Genomic DNA, 19,270 nt, shown 5'->3' with positions numbered 1-19,270 from the left:
GTTCTCCTCGCCGCTCAGTCCAGGCATTCAGGGTCAAAACAAGTAGCACCAAAGAAGGAAACCTCGGAGGCCGTTCTTGAAAAGAAAAAAAAGGAAGTTCTCGCAGTTTGTACGCCGTTCTTGAAAGGCAAAAAAGAGAATAATAAAAAGATTGTCACAGTCTCTGTCTCACCGAAGCGCTTCTGCCGCGGTACTTCGGTCAGGTCCTTGTCCACTACGGGTTGATAAAACGCGCGGCGCTGCGATGCAGCTGTCGGAGAATGGACGCCGGCGAAGAGCACGCGGAGACCGTCGCCGAAGAAGCGTCGGCCATGTGCTTGCTGCCCAGTTGCTGCCCTACTCCTCCAACTCTCTCTTCGACGCGCCGTGGTTTCGACGCACACCTTGCGCCGTAGGAACACCTTGCGGTTATAGCAGCCGCTCCTGCTGCGGCTCCTGCGTTGCGCGCCGGCGGCGAATACGACGACAAAGAAGACGCGCAACTTCCGGTCTGCGGACAGGCTGCAGCCGCGGAGTCCCGTTCACTGCGCCCGATGCTGTTACGTGAAGAGGAGGTGAAGGAGGGACGTCCAGCCGACACACACACACACACACACACACACACACACACACACACACACACACACACACACACACACACACACACACACACACACACACACACGTGTCGGTTTCGCAGCGCGTGACGGTCAAGACGAGAGCCCCGGCGAATCTCTCTACGCATGAACTATGCATGTCAATATGCGGATCGAGATGCGAACGGAAAATAACAGATCGGAAACGCGATATTTAAAACGATATGTAACGCGAGCCCTGTCGATGTCACGTTACGAGCTGCTGAGCTTCGTGCTGCGGGTTCGAGCCCAGTGACCACACTTCGATGGGGAAAAATGCATTTACGGTTGTGTAATAAAAAGTCACAGTTTCGCCGCAAGGGCGAAGCAATGAATGCGATAGCGAGAAACTAATGCGATACGAAGTGAGGCTAGCCAATGGATGCTCTCACTTTGAACAGCGCTCCTGTTGCAAAGGCGGCCGAAGCAGCGAAGGAAACTAGCGTGCTTCAAGTGTCGAGCTGTGACACTTGATAGTTCGCGCTCATGTTCTGTTTGTTGGCTTAGCGGCGTCCCTTGAGCTCGAGTGACTTTGGTACGCTCCGTAACATGAGCGCGGACATCACGGTGAAAGCTCGAAACATCCCTCTTCCCCTCACCACGAGAAAACCGCGCGAGCAGACAGCGGAAGGGCAAATTCTCCCTGCGCAAATATAAGAAGAAGCGAGCGAGCGAGCTGACGACTTTTAAATGCGCCCGTCGCGCTCCTAGCGCCATCTCGCTGGTAATGAAGAAACGCTTATAAGCGCCTGCCGTCTCCGAGTCCGTCCAGCGGTAAAGGGTGTGTATATAATCTCGCCGTTAGCTAAGTAGAAGGATCTGCGTTTCGTGGCGTAGTGGTTAGCGCCACTCGCTGCGGAGCGAGAGGTCCCTGGTTCGATTCCGCGCTTCGGAAGCATTTCTGTGAATTAATTTTCTTTGGGGCTTGTATATATATATACATACCTATACGGTGCATGACGGCGGCGACGGCAAAATCCAGCCGACACTGTCCACACAATTGCTGCCGCAATAATAATTGTTGAGCTTTTACGCCCTAAAACCACGGCACAGACTGTGAGGGACGCCCTAGTGGGGGACTCCGAAATTTTCGACCACCTGGGGGTTCTTTAACGTGCACCTAAATCTAAGCATACGGGCACGGCCGCTCGATTTCCCCCCTTTGGAGATCGAGCGGCCGTAACACGGGACTCGAGCATTTTCGCCTCCACTGAAAATGCGGCCGGGATTCGATCCCGCGACCTTCGGGTCAGCAGTCGAGCACCATAACCACTATAGACCACCGCTTCGCGTTACGCTTGTGTGTGTGCGTTTAGAAGCAGGCGCGAACTGAAGAACCTTGGGTGGTAAAACGCCCGAAGTCCACTGCTGTACACTGTATAAGGCGTGCTTCGTAATCAAGGTGGTTCCCCTTTTCGACCCTTACTATATCCCGGAAATCCATTAAGCTTCGTTACGTGGAACCTGTAATCGCTCTGCGCCCGGTTTTCAATATCAAGCGTGGCGCAGGCTTAAACGTGTATGCTTTGGAAATTTAAGTGTCTAGCCACGTTACAAATACGAGAAACTCGAGTGTTGTTTTCTACCTGTTCCGAGTTTGAACTCACGTACTTAGTAACAAAGGCCGCCAAAGAGCTGGAACCAAGGCGGCCAGATTACGAACCCACAACGAAGCGTTCGCACACCTCAAGCCGCCCACATGTTGGAGCGCCTGAATATTTTACGTCGCTTCGAGAGATTTTGCGGATTGTACGCATGGCGGGCAATAACGTGCCTTTCGAGGGTTAATGGAGCGATCTGATACTGATTCGTGTCGCAAATTCAGAGCTACCAACGAGACGAAATGAGAGTTGTCGATCGTCTATCCCTTCGTCTCATTAGAGTTGTTTTAGCAAGTTACGGAAATACGGCGTGCAAATTTGGTACGGGATTACGGTACCGCTCCTCCCCTCTCGCTCGTTGTGCTGAAGCCGCTCCCAGTACCAGTGACAGTAAGTCCCCCGAACGACAGGTGCATCGTTAACAATGAGTAGGCTGACAGGCAACAATGAGGCATGACAACCCACGGTAATTAAAAAAAACACACACAGTTTTGAAGTGGTGCCTTTACTGGAATGAAGAGCGGCAAATGCACAACACCGTGAAAGGAGGAGCGGTACCGTATAACGAATTTGCAAAAAGACTATTTTTTTGGCGCTGAATTTGCAAAAAACGTTTACAGCTTTTAGTGGCAACGCCGGGAATGCTGCATTAATGAGATAATTGGTCATACAGCAACCATGCTCACATACAGACGCACGTGAGTTATTCGTGGGATGTGTGGCGAGGTATACGAATACGCCCTTCGATCACCTCGCAGGCGTGGTTTCTACTGTTTCAGGCAGTCACGCAGCTTATCACGTGGCTCAGGTCTCATCAGCCATCGATCTCTATACCGCAGATGTCTCGGATTCTCGGAAGTACTTATCTCTTTCCGGCTTATCTTATCCCGCTGACTGCCGTCTCAACAGCGCGCTCCGAAAACGCCTGCCCGCTTCGGAAGCGTACGCATTCCGTGGTACGTACCAGCGAGTTACAGGAGATAATAAAAAGCGGTATAAAACTTAAAAAAAAGAAACACGCACTTGGAGGCGTTTCTTTATTGCCTACTTCAGATATGTGACCTTGTAAACCACAGAACGCATTTCGCGATGACAAAGAAAAAAAATTTGGAGCCCAAAAAATGAGGGCAAGCGAACCTTGCAGTGTGAGTGCCTGACCTACAATTTTTATTTCCGTCTGTCGCATTGGCCCATTGCTCCCAGCTAACTATTTTTATTCCCCAATGACTTTCCCCCACGTGCTTAGCAGTGCAATACATCCGTTGCTACAGGCAACAATGACACTCATGCGTGAAAAAGTGAAAGGCAAGAATGAAATGCGGCATCGCGAAATTACAAGTGAAAAGGAGAGATAGCGGTACCCAGAAGGTACACACAACTTGCTTCAAAGACTACGTTCTGGGAAAGTTCGGGGGGGGGGGGGGAGCCCTGTTCGAGTCTCCCCTGTTCGTGATACCGCTCCATATCCGCATACCAGTGCATAACCCCCTCTCAACCCCCCCCCCCCCACCTAAAGTCCCTAGATTTTTCCTTTTTACTTAAGTACCGACAACTGCCTCCTTTCACGGCCCCCTCTCACGCGCAGCTGGCGTCCGACGCCATTTTCTTCCTAACTTGGAAGATTTACAAAGCCATGTGCGTCTAAGTACATTAGCCACGCATCTTTCAACGGACAATATGTTACCGCGACGCGCCTTTCTCCTCCCGTGAACCCCCTGTCATTAATGAATGGGGGACACGTTTCACCAGGTGCTGGAAAAGAGTTAGGAAGAACATGGCTACCGAAAACGAGCGTTAGCCAATGATATTCGTCGCCGGCGCTTCAATGGTTGTCGGTACTTAAGAAAGAACAGGGAAATATCTAGGGACTTTACCCGTGCCTTCTCATGACCCTCGGCTAAGCGTGGCCACGAAAGCGTACTCGAGTGTTCGAGGACATACATACCAGAATATTTAATCGCGTATGAGACAACATACGAGGACTGATTGGCCGGACGACTGGGTGCTGAGCCTACGGCGCTTCGGACGCTCCCAGGGCTCACCTTGGACACACACACGCACATTCACGTCTCTTCGACCGCGTCCTGCTTGCTTAGCTCCTAAAATAGTTTGTGTTTTTTTTTTCTTGGGAAATGAACCTTCGGGAATTTCCCCTACTTATTTTTTTTTCAGTTGGCTTTATTTTCCTTTTGCTTTTTTTTTTTCCACCGAGAGGACACGCACACACACACGGTGTCAGTTCTCTTCGTTCTTGTGCTGCCGCTCCTCGCGGGCTCAAAATTCTTATCACCACCAACTACAGCCAAACGCCACGTACGTTCAATGGCTTATTTCTGACAGCCTCCTCCGGCCTGGGGGCCACGCGTTTCTGTACGTGTCACCCTCCCACATCGTCCTCATGCATCCAGGCCCGCAAGAACGACGGTGCGAAGCGGTCACTCGCGAATCCGAAAGGATTGCAGCCGAGCGAGCGAGCGAGAGCTGCCCATCCTCGCAGCGGTGAAAGAAGGTCGTGCCTCCGCAGGAGGTGGGGGAGACGAGGAGGGGGGGCGGGGGGCCTTCACGGCACTTCCGGCGAGCGCACAGGTGTCGGCGTCGTGCCGCGCGCACCCCGCTGAGCGCACTGCGCGCCCGCCCTCCTTTCCCGCGCCTCGCACAGCATCCTCCTTGTGCGCCTCTCCCCTTCGTACGTGAATCCGCGGTAACGCCGCGACGCGTGGAAACACGAAGATCGGAACGCACTCGGAACAGTGTGCGCGCACATGCGCGGGTTGACGTAACGAATCCGTCAATTTCAGGCGTCATGTAATCATTGGATTGAGGTTAAACGATAATTTTCGGCGCTATCCGCCACGGCGTCCCTCATAATCATATCGTCGTTTAGGCATGTAAAAGCCCCCCACTTATTAAAAAAAAAAAAAAAAAAACTTCAGAAGCCCTTACCTTATGGGGAAAATGGGGACAAGCGAATCTTGGCGGTCCTAACGTATTGATGTTTTTTTTTTCTTCTTTGTACCGCACTGCGCTATTTCCTTTCTCGACGGAGGGAATGGGACCTTCATCCACGTGCTCAGCAGCGCAACACTTCAGTTGCTGCAGGCAACAATGACGGTCGTGCATTCATGTCCGGGCAACAGTGAAATATGCCAACGTGACGTGACAAGAAACCTCCATAAAAGATCAGATGGCCACGTCAGAAACGACTGATCGCCGATTATTGGAAAACGGCGCGTGGAAATATGCAAATACCTTCGAGAGCTTCATTTGTGTGTACGCTCGCCAGCGCCGGTGTTTTCCCGTTCGACGCCGCCACCGAAATGTGCGAGTTATAAAAGCTTCGTTTAAAAAAACGCTCAATGACAACCACGAATGTTGCTGTTATTAACAGCGGATAGCCAAGCCGCTCGACAGTAGCCAAGAATTAGGCAGCCCTAGCCAATGTCTGCCACAAGCCAGTAAATGCGGTATATAGCTGAGGAAGGCCTCTACTCGATACGTGTTCAATTCAGCCAGAAATTGTCGCTAATGTCATGCTCTGTTACGAAATGTGTTACGAAATTGAGCTTTCGTGTTCATTTTGTATTCATTTGACAGGCGCTGCCGAAGTGTTTAATACGATCACATTTGACGGGACGTTCGACATGTCGTTAACGAGAGCAAGCAATGGCAATTTTTTTTTTTAATTTCTCATAACGCTTGCAGTTAACGAGTAACTTCCGCATGTACTTCCACTCTGCGGTTCCAATTATTTACATGAAAGAAAAAAAAAGGAAAGAAAGAAAAACGATATTACGGACCACGCAATAAATAAATATGTATATTAAATTATACAGCGCAGTTATCATGACCCCCCTCACGCCTATGCGCGCACTCCTACGGTAATGACAGTAAGAACTTTAGCTAAATAAAACCAGTTTCCAACGTGTTAATTGGCGCACCAAAGAGTGCACTATATACTACTCTCCCTATACGCTTCCGTAAGTGTATACACACACTGCTACAATGAGCAATTGGCTACGCACATCAAACGTGTACATACCGAACGTGCTGCAGACGACAGAACGCCCTCATGAAGGACGCGTTAACCGTACTGCACAGTGCCGTGGAAGATGTAAGGAGAAGGAAAATTGAGGGAAGTTAACGATGGTCGACATGTGCTGCAGGTGTATACTCCCTGTCAGCAATCAACAGGTGAACACAAACTAATTAGAAGTAAAATTACTAAGGTAATTATGATCCAGCTGAAATCGAAGTTCAGACGACCTCGCCGTAAAATACAATCGCGCTCGGATCATCTCTTCAGCATGGACCACGTGTCGACACCATTAAATAATTCAAGCCGTCGCTGAGGCTCATGCTTATAATCGTCACTTATGGCCAAACGTCTATATAGGTGCCTGATAGCTTAAGCGCGCACAGAACGCGTCCGCCACACTTTACGTACCATTACGGTGACATATTAATTTTCTAGACCGCACGAAATTGAAGCATCGGCAGTTCAGTCGAGACTGCTGTGGCAAGCACTCCATGCGTGACATGCTGTTCTGCAGTATTGGAGAACGACACGTCATCGGCAAAATCTGGATAATCAAAAAAAAAAAAAAAAAGACGAAGAATCACTGCTCAGAACCACAGCGAACGGTTTCTCCGAACCTGCGGACTCTGCTACGCAGTATTAAAGCTGTCATAATTGGGGTGTTTTAGCAGTGACGGAAATGCCGTAACGTCGTCGTCGGCACGTAGCTTTTTTAGTCTGCAAGACTAACCACTTTACTCAATAAGCAATTCTAGCGGACAAAAAGCTTTTTTTTTTTTTAATGCTGCGTGCTGAGCATGACTGTACGGTACTGCCGTCAATGCTAAAACGATCTATCGACACCGTGTATGAGCGTTACCTGTACCCGGGGGCGATCAAGGGCGAACCGGGCCTAACCCGCGCTGATGGCGGAGAACGCGTATTAACGCTTCCAGCTCATTCGCGCCGCTACACGAAAGGGGGACGCATTATGTGTCTGTCTTTTCTTTGTTGCTGCTGCTGCTCTAGAAAGCAAAGAAACAAAAACACAAAAAAAGGTGGGATGCAGAGACAGCTCGCACGACGGAGTCGCATGCGACGAGAGCGAGGCGCAGAACGCGCACCTGCCCCGGCGGTTACCGACATCGCATTTCCTGCTTTCCGTTCGTGCAGTTCCGGTGGATGCTGGCAGCCAGGGCACGCGTGTGTGTGTGTCTGTACATGTGGGCGCACGTAACCCGTCCGTTTCCCGCCATTGCTCCGCTCACTCCGGCACCGTGGTCTGCGCGTTACATTCGCAGCATCCGCTATCCACAGGCCAGTGACATGCACGGCACTAAGCCGCGAATGTATCGAACAGCTATTCTGAGCGAGGAGCGGAAATTCATTCGGAAATGCCCTCTGAAGCCAACGTGTCTGCGCGTGGTGTATGTACGGCACTCGCGGATTGAAACGAGAAAATTTAGCTTCGAAACGCCGAAGCCGCTTCGCGTGCGCGAGACCTATATAAACAGCGCTTGGCTTTTCGGCGCCGGACACGCTATATTTCTCAAACTTTGCGGGAGCCCCAAAAGCTTTGTTTGCGTCAATCAAACATGCGACATCCGTCGAGCCGACGGCTCCCGGCTAAGACCAAACTGACCCGATTTCTGAGCAAGTGATCAGAGTTGCGAGTAAATAAATGTTGGCATCGCGGCTGTCGCTTTCTCCCGTCTCACGGAAACAATAAACACTGGCCGAAAAAGAGCCCGTGTTTCTTAGGTTGGTAGTCGACTTGAGAGCTGGTAGGCTTAACGCATGCTGGTGACTCAACGTTGGATTGTCTTGGCTGGCGAAGGCATGTCGAGTGTCGACTCACAGAATCGATGGTGATTACGAGCGAATTCATCGCCCCTACAATTCCTAAATAATTTTCTTTTTAAAGAATACGTGTGCCGAAGGCAAATTCCTGTACAAGCGTTCAGTTATTCATAATCGCAGCTTGCCTTTCTGGCCACCGTGGCAACCGCAAGACGTAAACGGCGAGCGTGAGACCATATTCGAAAACTCGTACTTCCTGCGTGAACCAAAGCCAGCACGGGCAAAACGCTTTGGGGCCTCGAAGTCTGTAGAGTAGGGATGGTAAAATCGATGAACGATTAATCGATTAAAGGTCCACAATTAATCGGTTAATCATCATCGATTTCCGCCTTTCGATTAATCGATTAAAACTATTCGATTAATCGATTACGGCACTCCCCACTCCCGCTGCCAACCTTCCCCCTTGGCCGGAGCTCATGACTTCGAGGCGCGCTATCCTGAGACGCAGATATGCCATGCACATCGCCTCTCTATCACTGCTTTCACTACAGCGCATATTTCTGCGCTAGCAGAACGAGCCCGGAGCTGGCGGCGGCCATACCCCATAGAGAAAGATATGAACTCGCCCTGAACTCCAAGCACTCCCCAATGCTTCAAGCCCGGACAGGAGGCGGCTCCACCCCATCGAGGCAGAAATGAACTTGCCCGCTTTTCTCCGGCTCACAGTCCACTGCTGCTACTGCCTTCACCTCCTCTCCCTTAAGCTGGTTGAGTGTCGCCTGAGTATACGTGGGTCTTGCGTTGCTTGCGCGTTTTATTGTGTAATTATTACACATTGGTGGTTATACTGCTACCTTTGTGATGTCATAATGCCGGGCAATCGGAAGCGGAGCGTAGTGTGGTCGTTGTTCGCTGAAGATGAGAAAGTGAAAACTGCAAGGTGTAACAAATGTGGCAAGCACTTCTCAAAGCCAGCGACGGATCACCAGCTGCACGCCCACTCTATTCACGTGCCAAAGAGCCATCTCTCAAAGAAAGGTGGGGACGACGAAGGTGACGGTGTTGAAGAACCCTATCCTGACGACACCAATCCGCCTCTTCAGGTAAGTTATCAGTATCTCGCTGTTTAGAAAACAGCCATCTCCCGACGATGGGCCCCATGTGTCCAGTGTGCGAAAGTGGGAATTTTCGCACAATGGACACAAAAGGCCCGTCGTCGACACTTTCGAAAGCGGGAATTTTCGATCGTCAGCGCGTCTGATAAAAAGATTTGGGTCCATATCAAGCACGAACGATGCCTCTCCAACAAAGATATATCGGTTTTAAAGCACCCATAAAAAATATCGATTAATCGATTAAAACTTTCCACCAAAAGCAATTAATCGATTAAAGGCTAAATCGGTTAACGATTAACGATTAATCGATTAAAATTTTAATCGACCATCCCTACTATAGAGTATACCCACTCAGAAACCCCCCGATAACAACTGAAACTCTAACGCCAAAATGAGCCTTTTCTTAACATAGAAAGAAAGAACGAAAGAAAGAAAACGGGATTTCGCGGTTTCACGAGCCGGAGAAATGGGCAGGGCATGTAGCGCGAAGGCAAGGTAACCGTTGATCATTAACAGGATGGATTCCAAGAGAAAAGCGCGCGTGGAGGAGGCAGAAAGTCCGCCTAATGATGCCGCGTGTTGGAATTCTATACATTTGTATCTTCTGACAGCCTCTGTAACCTTTGTGACCGATTGACAGTTTCTGCCTACGTATCGTGACTATAAGGCGTCACATTCCACGTGTCGTTGGTTTTCCGCCAATTTCCTTTAAATTGCGTCGAAGCAATAAAAAATGTCAGTTGTAATATAAGTCAGCGCTAGTTACGTGTGTACCTTCGCTTTTGCTTCGACTGCTTTAGCGGGCTTTTTTTTTTTTTTCATTTACAAGAGTGGGCAGATGAGATTAAGTAGTTTTGCGGGGACAAAGTGGCCGCAGCAAGCTGAGGAGACCAGGTGGATTGGAGCAACATGGAAGAGGCATTTGTCCCTGCAGTGGACGTAGTCAGGCTGATAATCGTGCTGACGAGGCGGAACTAAGTAAAACCCCATTATTAGAGCGGATGTCGACGTGGATAGACTCCGCATCAATTTTGATCCCCTGACGTTCTTCAACGTGCACTCAATGCACGGTACTCAAGCATTCTCTCTCTCTCTCCACTCAGTCCCGTAGAAGAGAGGGTTTCGATCCCTCGGCTCTTGCTCGGCTACGCCACCGTCACGGCTATGTAGGTTTATACGCACGATATTCTTGAAGAGTAATTCAGGGGAACGCTCAACAGCATAATTTGAAGCCTGCCCTGACGATGTTCGTTATAGATTATACTTGAACTAATCAGTCGAAAAAAAAAAAAGAATTATTGCCTCTCTCAGGGAATCTAAAGGTCATTGTTCCCTCCCTCGAATTTCGTGCCGCAACCTAATATTCCACACAGGACGTTGCAGCGCTTCGTGCTTTCGAAATATCGAACTTCCGACAACTAAGGCAATGTTCTCAGATTCGCTGCCTATTACGCAGTTCATGTTCTAGTGGCGCGGGAACACAAACGGATGAGGAGAGGCGGAAGGAAACTGTAAATAGAAGGATAACTTGAGCTATTCGTTACCTTTCCTCTCTTTTCTCTCTCTGTCTCTTATATTTTCTTTTCTTTTTTTTTTTTACTGTATGCGATGCGAGCACAAGTGGCGACACCGCGAAGCATCCCCCGAGAGAAAAGACGCGCCATCAAGCGATTCGAAAGGTCGCGCACGCACGCACAAGCCCCGTGTCGCTCGTCACTAATGCACACGAGACAAGAAGCTTGCGAAAGGGTTCGCCAACAGCAGGCAGAAAAGGGCACGGCCCGCGAGAGCGTGCAGTAAATCAGGCCTGTACGCATCCATCCAATCAGCGCACCTCTACTAACGCCACCGCCCCTACGCAGCTTACTCGAGAACTAAAGTCGTCTACGGAAAAGAAAACGAAAAATATATAAAGAGGTAGGGAGGGAGGATTAATACGAAGTGAGGGACCTACCAGAGCTTGCCCGATATACCGTATCACTGTTCGTTTACCGCATTCACTACGCGCGCGCGCAGACCGCGATTCGCGGAGAAAGCGTATAGGAATCTATACTGCTGTCGTTAGCTCGCCGTTTTTTCCTGTCTCCCTGACCTTCGTCAATCGCCGTCCGGCGTGACGTTTTGCTGACCTTTCCGCGTGTATATGATCCGACACCCGAAGTCTTCATTCCTCAAAAAGAAAACGAAAAAAAAAAAATCAATTGTGGACCCCTGCTCCAGCCGACGTCCGCAAATGCCATACACCATTGGCTACGTATAAGCGATGATACACGACGAATCTTTCCATACAGAGAGAAGAAAAAAGTATTGTGGAAAACACTAAGCATAACAAGAGGACGTGTATAGTGATGACCCATGGAACGTGCTGGTCCAACCGGTGGACTGCTTCAATACCACTGACGGGACTCAAAGATAACTGCGGTTTAAAAACAAAAAAACAAAAAAAAAAAACACACACACACACACACTCGCTCGGAAGCGGCTCACAAGAGCAGCCGGTAAGGAGGCGGATATAGCACCAAACCGTTTAGGCCCAGGTTTTCTTTCTTGCAGCGCTTCTCTTTCTTTTTTTCTTTTTTTTTTTTGCTTTCTTTTAGGCGTGCGCTGTGGAACTCTCGGACAAACCACGTATTACGACAGAAGCACTTCAGCGTTGTATTCGCCAAACGTTACGAGGAATGGATCCGGCCAATGATACAGAGCAGAGAGAGAAAGGGTGTGGGAGGGGGGGGGGGGACTTACGCCGAGTAGAGGAACCGCAGCATTTAGCCTATGCGGGTCGTGTCCGGCACTCACTGCCGGGCCTGATAAAATGCGAGTCAGGAAGCGAATCGCACAGATATGGAGCGCGCCACTAAATGAGCCACAAGTAAGCGCGAGCGTACGTGCACCTTATAGCGAGCTCAGTTGAGTCAGTTCCCCGCATATCCCGTCTGCTGAAAACCCTCACCAGACTGTAAGGTACGCGGTGCAGCTACACGACCACCTGGCCACTCAGCCTCGATTCCGGGACCGCAGTCGGTGTATACGCTCTGAGCTACCCCTGCATGTAGAACATAAGCCTGGGTGGGATGGGGAGGGGGGCGGTGCTCGAACACCCCTCCCGAATTTTTTTTTTAATTTCGCACGTGGAGATGTACATGCACACCTACAAACGCACGCACGAACCTAGATTAAAAGTAGCCTCCTTCCCCCGAAAAAAAAAAATCTCTGGATACGGCCCTGGAAGTGGCGTATTTGTGTGCCACTTACTCAGTCGTCAGCAGATTTTCTCCCCGGCTGTCGTGAAATAACCTAACTAGTCAAATCCGCCGGTCTTGATACTTCAGACTCTTCAAATTTACAAATTAAAGTACTATACATGGAGGAAGAAGGATGCCCGACGGCAAGAAGTTTCAAGAGAACAGCGTCTGCTCATCACGCTAAGCTTGGGTAACAGATAATAGATGAGAGAGAGAAAGAGAGAGAGGGTTGGGAAAGAAATGAGCGGTGAATTCTTGGACGCGTGTGGGACAGCAATCAGTCAAAGGGTGTGCACAAGCCAGTCGTCCACAAGAAACACAAAAGAGAGATAATTAAAAACAAAATCAAGCCAAGAAGGTTAACCAGAGGAGATCTCTAGTTGGTTAAGTTGGCTACCCTGTATACCTGTGAAAGGAAAAAAAAAGGATGTGAAAGAATGAAAGAGGAGAAGAGCCTACAATGATACTACAAATCGATTCTGAATATGTCGATGTCCAACTAATAAACAAACCATTGCCAACGCCCCGTCACGATGCGTCGTCCAGTCTGGTTTATCTAAGAAACCGCAGCAGGGCCCTCCTACTCGCGTTGAAGTGTGTGCAGACCAGTGCCCTCGAAGTTTGTTTCCCGTGACTGGGCCGTTGCGGTGGTAGTAGAGAGGCTGTGGTAGTGGTTTGAAGAGGAAAAAGGCGCCTAATTTCTGCAGCCCGGTCGGGAGCACAGCGCAGCGGCCGTTGCGCTGCAGCTGGCCTAGTGCGAATGAGAAGGTGCGAGACTGTCGCTGCACTCGCAGAGCACAAATAGTGGCTTCGCTGACGACAAGCGATGGCGACTGTGTTGTATAGTGGCACCTGTACACAAAAAGCGGTCGATCACCCCAGTCGTCGCAGCGCGTGATCAGACGATGATTGTGGCAGATTAGATGTTCGACGTTTTTTTTTTTTTTTTTTCCGAACCGACGGACTATCTTCCATTAGTGCGTAGGTTCGAACCTAAACCGCTGCTTTTAGAGAGAGATAGAGATAGAAAAGGAGGGAAAGAGAGGGAGGTCAACGAGAATTATACCATTCGGTTTGCTACCCTACACTAGAGGGACGGGCAAGGGGAAAGAAAGATGGGAAGAAGAGCGGAGAGAAGAGCAGGCGCGCGAAAAAATAAACAAACAGAAAAAAAAAAGGAAGGTGCGGAGCGGCAGTGCTATCACCCCTTCAATATGCGCTTGGTGCGTCGACCCACTAATCGAACCGACACACTAATCTGTTGTGCGTCGGTTCGAATTGGTGATCATTGCGACGGTTGAAACGAACACCAAGCAGCCATTTAGGCGCCCTGTGGGCGTCTAAATCGTAGGCTGCTCGATTTTTGTGCTTCGCAAGACACTGGACACTGTGCACGCGCGCGACAAACGAGAAAAGTAATAATAGATATAATCAAACAAACGCGAGCAAAGGAAAGCGACAACGGCCAGCAACCGTCCACAGTGCCTACAACCGTCGAGGTTTTGTTCGAGAACTCCATTCGTTGTAATTATTCACTGCGACCGGACGAGGCACATTAAGTATACTATGCAGAGTGGCCGTTACACAATCACTGCGCATACGAGAAGCAAAAATAGAAATGCAGAGGACAATGTCTACGAAGTTGGCAGCATACGTGACGGTAAGGCAACAGTGCGTTAAGTCTCGGGGTCAAGAAACTACTTCACGGTGACACGAGAACACTATTCACACAGTAATCCGTTCATGACAATATGTATGTACGTACGTGGCAGTACTGAAATTTCGCATATACGAAGAAAGAAAAAAAGAAATTAAACGCAATGGATTCAAGTGTGGCATACGAGAGTCGTGACGTAACGCCCAAGGGAAAATACGCTATACGCGAAACCAACGAAGATAATGGTCAAAGTTGGTGCGAAGAGCTTTCGAAGCAATCTGATTTGAGGGAGAGTATACGTAAGCAAGGCGAATGTTTGCATGTATGTTTAACATTTATGTGGAAATCACTTGCCTCATCTTCGTTGAACCAAATGTATAAGAACACCTTCGATGTGTCAGCTTGTTATCTCGAATAAAGCGTCGCCTCAACGGTTTCATTGTAAGCAGTTGGCGTCATGGAACAAGCGAAGAGTACAGCTCTGACCCTTCCTGCAATCTTCCATATAAACCTCCATTGCTGACTGTTGCTCCAGTGTCAATAGAACTCACTACAGACACATTCAGCGACACATTATCTTATTTCCTTTGTTTGCCTTAGGAAACTACACTGCTCCATACTGGATACTTTCTACAACGACCGATCTGACCAGATTCAATGGCCCAATTCAAGAGACCGTGGCCCTCGCCAAGCCATTCTGCTACTTTTAGCTGACGGCCCTCAACATCTGTAGTTTTCGGAGTCTCATGGATGGATGGAAAAGCTTTATTGAGGTCCACGTTGAAATGAAATGATTCTGATCTAGTCTGAAAGTTACTTTCGTGAATACGGGAACAAGGATATACTCACGGGCAGAGCAAAAGGAGGCATGTCCTTAGTATACCTACACTAGCAACTCTACCTTGGGAAGCTACTCTAGCTAATCTGTGGCTAGCAGAGTAGCTACTCTGTGGCTACTGTAGCTACTCTATATCACAGTCCTCTTTTCACAACCTCATAGATTCAGTGTTCTATAGGCCTGTTCCCACGGTAACGAATATTCCTTGCCAAAGTAGATCGCGTTCCCTCGCGGATGACTAGCGCAAAGAAGCGGAAGTGGAGACCCGGCTGTAAGGAGCCCACGTGACACCGCCCTCCACGTGTCGTTACGGTGCTGCCATGATTCGACAGAAAAGACTGCTGCAGTCATTCGAATACGTCCCATTTCGGAAACGTACTCTCGTTCATATGCGTTGTTTGCCAATCAGGCGTCCGCATTCACTGATAATATGCGTCCGCCATCATAATTAGGAGCACTTGATGATTATGGCGTATATAGCCATTGGTCAGATTAGTCATTCCTGTTAAAAGGCGATTTCGTGCGGCAGCACCCGTTGGAATACAATGCCACCTTCGCTCATGATATATGCTGCATCAGCATTGGATCAAATCTTATCTTACAAACAATTGCAGCGAAGCTAGTGCTGCTTGTAGATATGGGCCCTTGTTACGACGTTCATCGTAGTGGGGAGAATTCGAATTGACAATTACCACTGGGCACACGACCACTGTTGCAATCTAACGACATCCGAATACGGCGATGTGCGAAAGGGATGGCACCCGCGGCCTTGTATGTACGGAAACGCGGGGCAATCAAGATTTCTATATAGGAAAAAAAAAAAAAAAAAACGCGCCCTCTACTAAGAGAGAGAGAGAGAGAGAATTAAGTTTATTTTCGGACTAGGCGCGCGCTCTCCGCCCAGAGGTGGGTGACTTGCTTATTCCATGTAGCCACGGCTTGTAGCCGGAGCCCGAGTCCTGTCCACCAGCCGGAGCTGGTCCGCAGGGTTTAGTGACGTCAGCAAGGCCTCACACTGGTCTTCCGGATTTTGTTGTACGGCCTATTCGTCAATATGCGGGATACATGGATTGTTTCGGCATCCCCATACAAGCTCCACCCCCACCCTCCCCAAGTGCCATACAACTGTAAGGGGGGGAATGGGGATGTTCGCAGTCTCCGGGCAGTATGTGCCGTTCCTGCTAAGCTTAGATATATAAAAAGCATGCCGCACGTGCCACCGTTGCTTTAGGACGCAGCTACAAGCGCAGCTTTATCTTTGTAGCTGGCTGGGAACACTTAGTGTCATCGCTGAACGTAAAACAATCCCGAGCACGCCCCGAAAGCGAGATTGAACAAACCAACCAAGCAGTATAGTGTAAAGAGCACTGCCTCGTTTTCCTTCTAATATTTTTTTTTATTTTTTAGCGGGGGACAATAAGAGGCACCGTACAAACGTAACAGGCCATGAGCCGAGTTAGTTGTCGGGACTAGAATAACTACATCTGACAAGTAGTGATAACGTTCCCAATGCATTCCTTGGCTTCATTGTCCGTTGTCTTCATTAGGTTGTGACGAACAAAGAAACGAGCCTTCGATCCATTTTTAGTTAACCGCTTGAAACTGAAATGTTCCGTGCCGCACTTGCGCTATAGAAGCAGCACCGTATGTCATTAACCGAGCTTCGCCCGTCGTGTGAAGCGAAGATGAAACAAGTAGCGGGAAAGCTTACAACCATGCAAATAACAGGCTAGTTTCATTACATGTAGCGGTAATAAAAAAAAAAAGCACGCAGCTTTTGCTTAAAGTGGAGGTATGTGACGAAGTAAGGAAAACTTTCCTGTCTAATCATAAAGCCTTGTTACGAAATGAGAACAAACAATTCATTATGTACTGAGCCCTCTAAAGGAAGCGGTTCCGCTCCACTGAAGCCGTTATAGAGACTTAGCACGTTTCAGTTACAGTCATTACGGGATTACACAACAGGTAGCACCTTCTTTATGCCACGTGACTCCATTAAACATCAGTCGCCTTCGCTAACGTCGATGTGCATCATGTGTCGCTTGGTAGTGGACGCAAGTGCTTTGAAACTGCCATAGCAAATGATATGGCATCCGCTATACGCCTAATACGACGTCTGTCGTGTAAACGTACGTTTTACAAATGAAATTTACAGCAGCTGGCGAATGATGACGCGAGCTCAGTTTCACTACACTTTACTACTTGCAGTAAACAAAAATAGCTAAGCAGAATAATAGTACCGCAACTCGGCTAGACTGATGTTTGACATTCATGTGCGTGAGCTTGCGAGCTGCCACGAAGCCAGAGAGTTCACTAGTCAGTATCATTGCAGAAAATAAGAAATAAAAATAAAAGTTAAATACGGAGTCAACGCTGTATGTACTTATCAACAGCTGTCAACAAGTTAGTAAAGTTATGCGCTACCACGCTGAGAGAGAACGCGTAGGTGAACGACAAAGAAGGCCTGACAGGTGTTTCGTAAACCGCACCAAAGAAGTTTCGCAGAATACCGTGCAGGCAGTTTATACGAAATTCTTTGCAGGTGCAGTCTCTTCGGTGTACAACCAGAGACGTGCCGCGTGTAGCAATCCGGAGAATTAACTCAGCATGAAACGTCGCTAAGCAGAGGGACACCGTGTAATCTCTGGTTGCACTGTCGCGACTGCAAATGCACTCCACAATCTGATGACGATGCAGTTTTATTCAGACATAACAGGGATAATAATAATAAACAAAAAGTAGGATTTTAGGTGGCAAAATCACGATATCATTATGAGCCACACTGTAGTGGAGGGCTCCGGGAAACTCTGACATCGCACAGTACACGGGCTTAGCATTTCGCCTTCATCGAAATGCGACCACCGCGGCCGGGATCGATCCCACGACTTTCGGGTGAGCAAGTAAGTACATATGAAGGAAGAAGCGCTTGTTCAGACAGACGAGCATATTATGATATGCGGATGCAAAAGTATACAAACAAGTCACACAACAGTTCTTGCATGTTTGCGCGGTGCGCGTCGTCGAGTTTTGGCTCCTGAAAACGGCCTTATAACTCCAGCCGGTGTAAATTAACGCTTCCCGGAGAAGAGCGCAGCTGGATGTCACAGCGTAAAACAAGTGCACAGGACGCGTTCGGTGGTTTCTTCGATGCAGCTGTGTAGGAAAAATGGAAGAGTGTGAGCCATTACGATGAAAAAGGAGTCTGCACTCCTTTCAGCTAGACCATCCTTTAAAGGATGATCTAGTCTTACGTAGAGCGCAGCTGCAGATACATTAATTATGCAAAGCTTTAGAGTTACGATCACGAGAGCACGCAAATTTATCATGAACGTTTTGGCCCCTGTCGCAGTGTCTGACACGTCATCAATCAATCACATAAGCCACAACGTATACGCGTACAGAGGAACACCGTATAATAATAATAATAATAATAATAATAATAATAATAATAATAATAATAATAATAATAATAATAATAATAATAATAATAAACACCGCCCACAACGAAACGGCGGAGTGTTCATGTACGCATGCGCACCAGTGGGTTAACGCCTAAACTCTCACGTGCAAAGAGTCCTTCAGCCAAACGGTGCTGCATCTAGGCTCATCGTGGGATTTCGTTACAACGCAGCGGCCTCGTCGCACAACTAGACTGCCGGACATAAATTATCCCGGCCATTGATAGCAGCCGCGCACGCAAGGCGAAGGCAATGAATGTTTGTCTAGCTGACGTTGCAGGCCTCGATAAGGGTTACAGAGGGTCAACGTATCCTCGAAGACCTGCGCTCACGGCCTGTCACAGCTGATTCCCAACTATACTGTCAAGCCGCAAGCGCATGTCACTCAAACGGAACTAACAAGCTGATCAACTGGCGTCACAGAAGTCGTTAGCCTGCGCATACGGCGGCGTTGTTCTCTCAGTACAGCGAAAACTTGGAATATCGAATCGAGAAGTGTCTTATTCGACTCGATGATCGAATCCAATAGTCGCTATTCAAAAATACAGATATTATTTTCGAATAGTTTACGAATACTTCAGAACGTCAACTCTACTGAAATCAGTGGGGCAGAACCACGACCAATTTCATTCGCAGGCACAAGAGACATAGAACGTGACAGGGTGCTGCGCTCATTCACAATCTCTGAAGAGTTCCGTGCATATGAAAAATCTGGTGATGCTTCACGTAACGCTTTGTATACTAAAAAAGTACTATATGATGTGAACAATATTTTACAGCAAATGTTAAAAAAAACGTTACCGTTCAATACTCCATACGCAGTGCGTTCGGTTCTGGCCCCACTCGAATCGCATTCGAATGGGTGTCGAATATTGGCACGCCCCTAGGAGGAACAATAGAAACAAACGGAACTCTTACAGAAAATCTCTT

The 19,270-nt window shown here is 48.5% G+C and overlaps 1 protein-coding gene across 1 annotated transcript in view; it reads right to left on the bottom strand.

Annotated features, from left to right (window-relative positions):
• Window positions 1–19,270, bottom strand: part of LOC119383746 (ets DNA-binding protein pokkuri) — a 150,874-nt gene that overhangs the window by 129,924 nt on the left and 1,680 nt on the right. The gene's annotated exons all lie outside the window — the stretch shown is intronic.

This window comes from Rhipicephalus sanguineus, chromosome 2, assembly GCF_013339695.2.
Source record: "Rhipicephalus sanguineus isolate Rsan-2018 chromosome 2, BIME_Rsan_1.4, whole genome shotgun sequence".
Lineage (NCBI taxonomy): Eukaryota > Metazoa > Arthropoda > Arachnida > Ixodida > Ixodidae > Rhipicephalus > Rhipicephalus sanguineus.
Note: the sequence above shows the minus strand (reverse complement) of the source record. Positions and strands in the feature narration are given on the sequence as shown.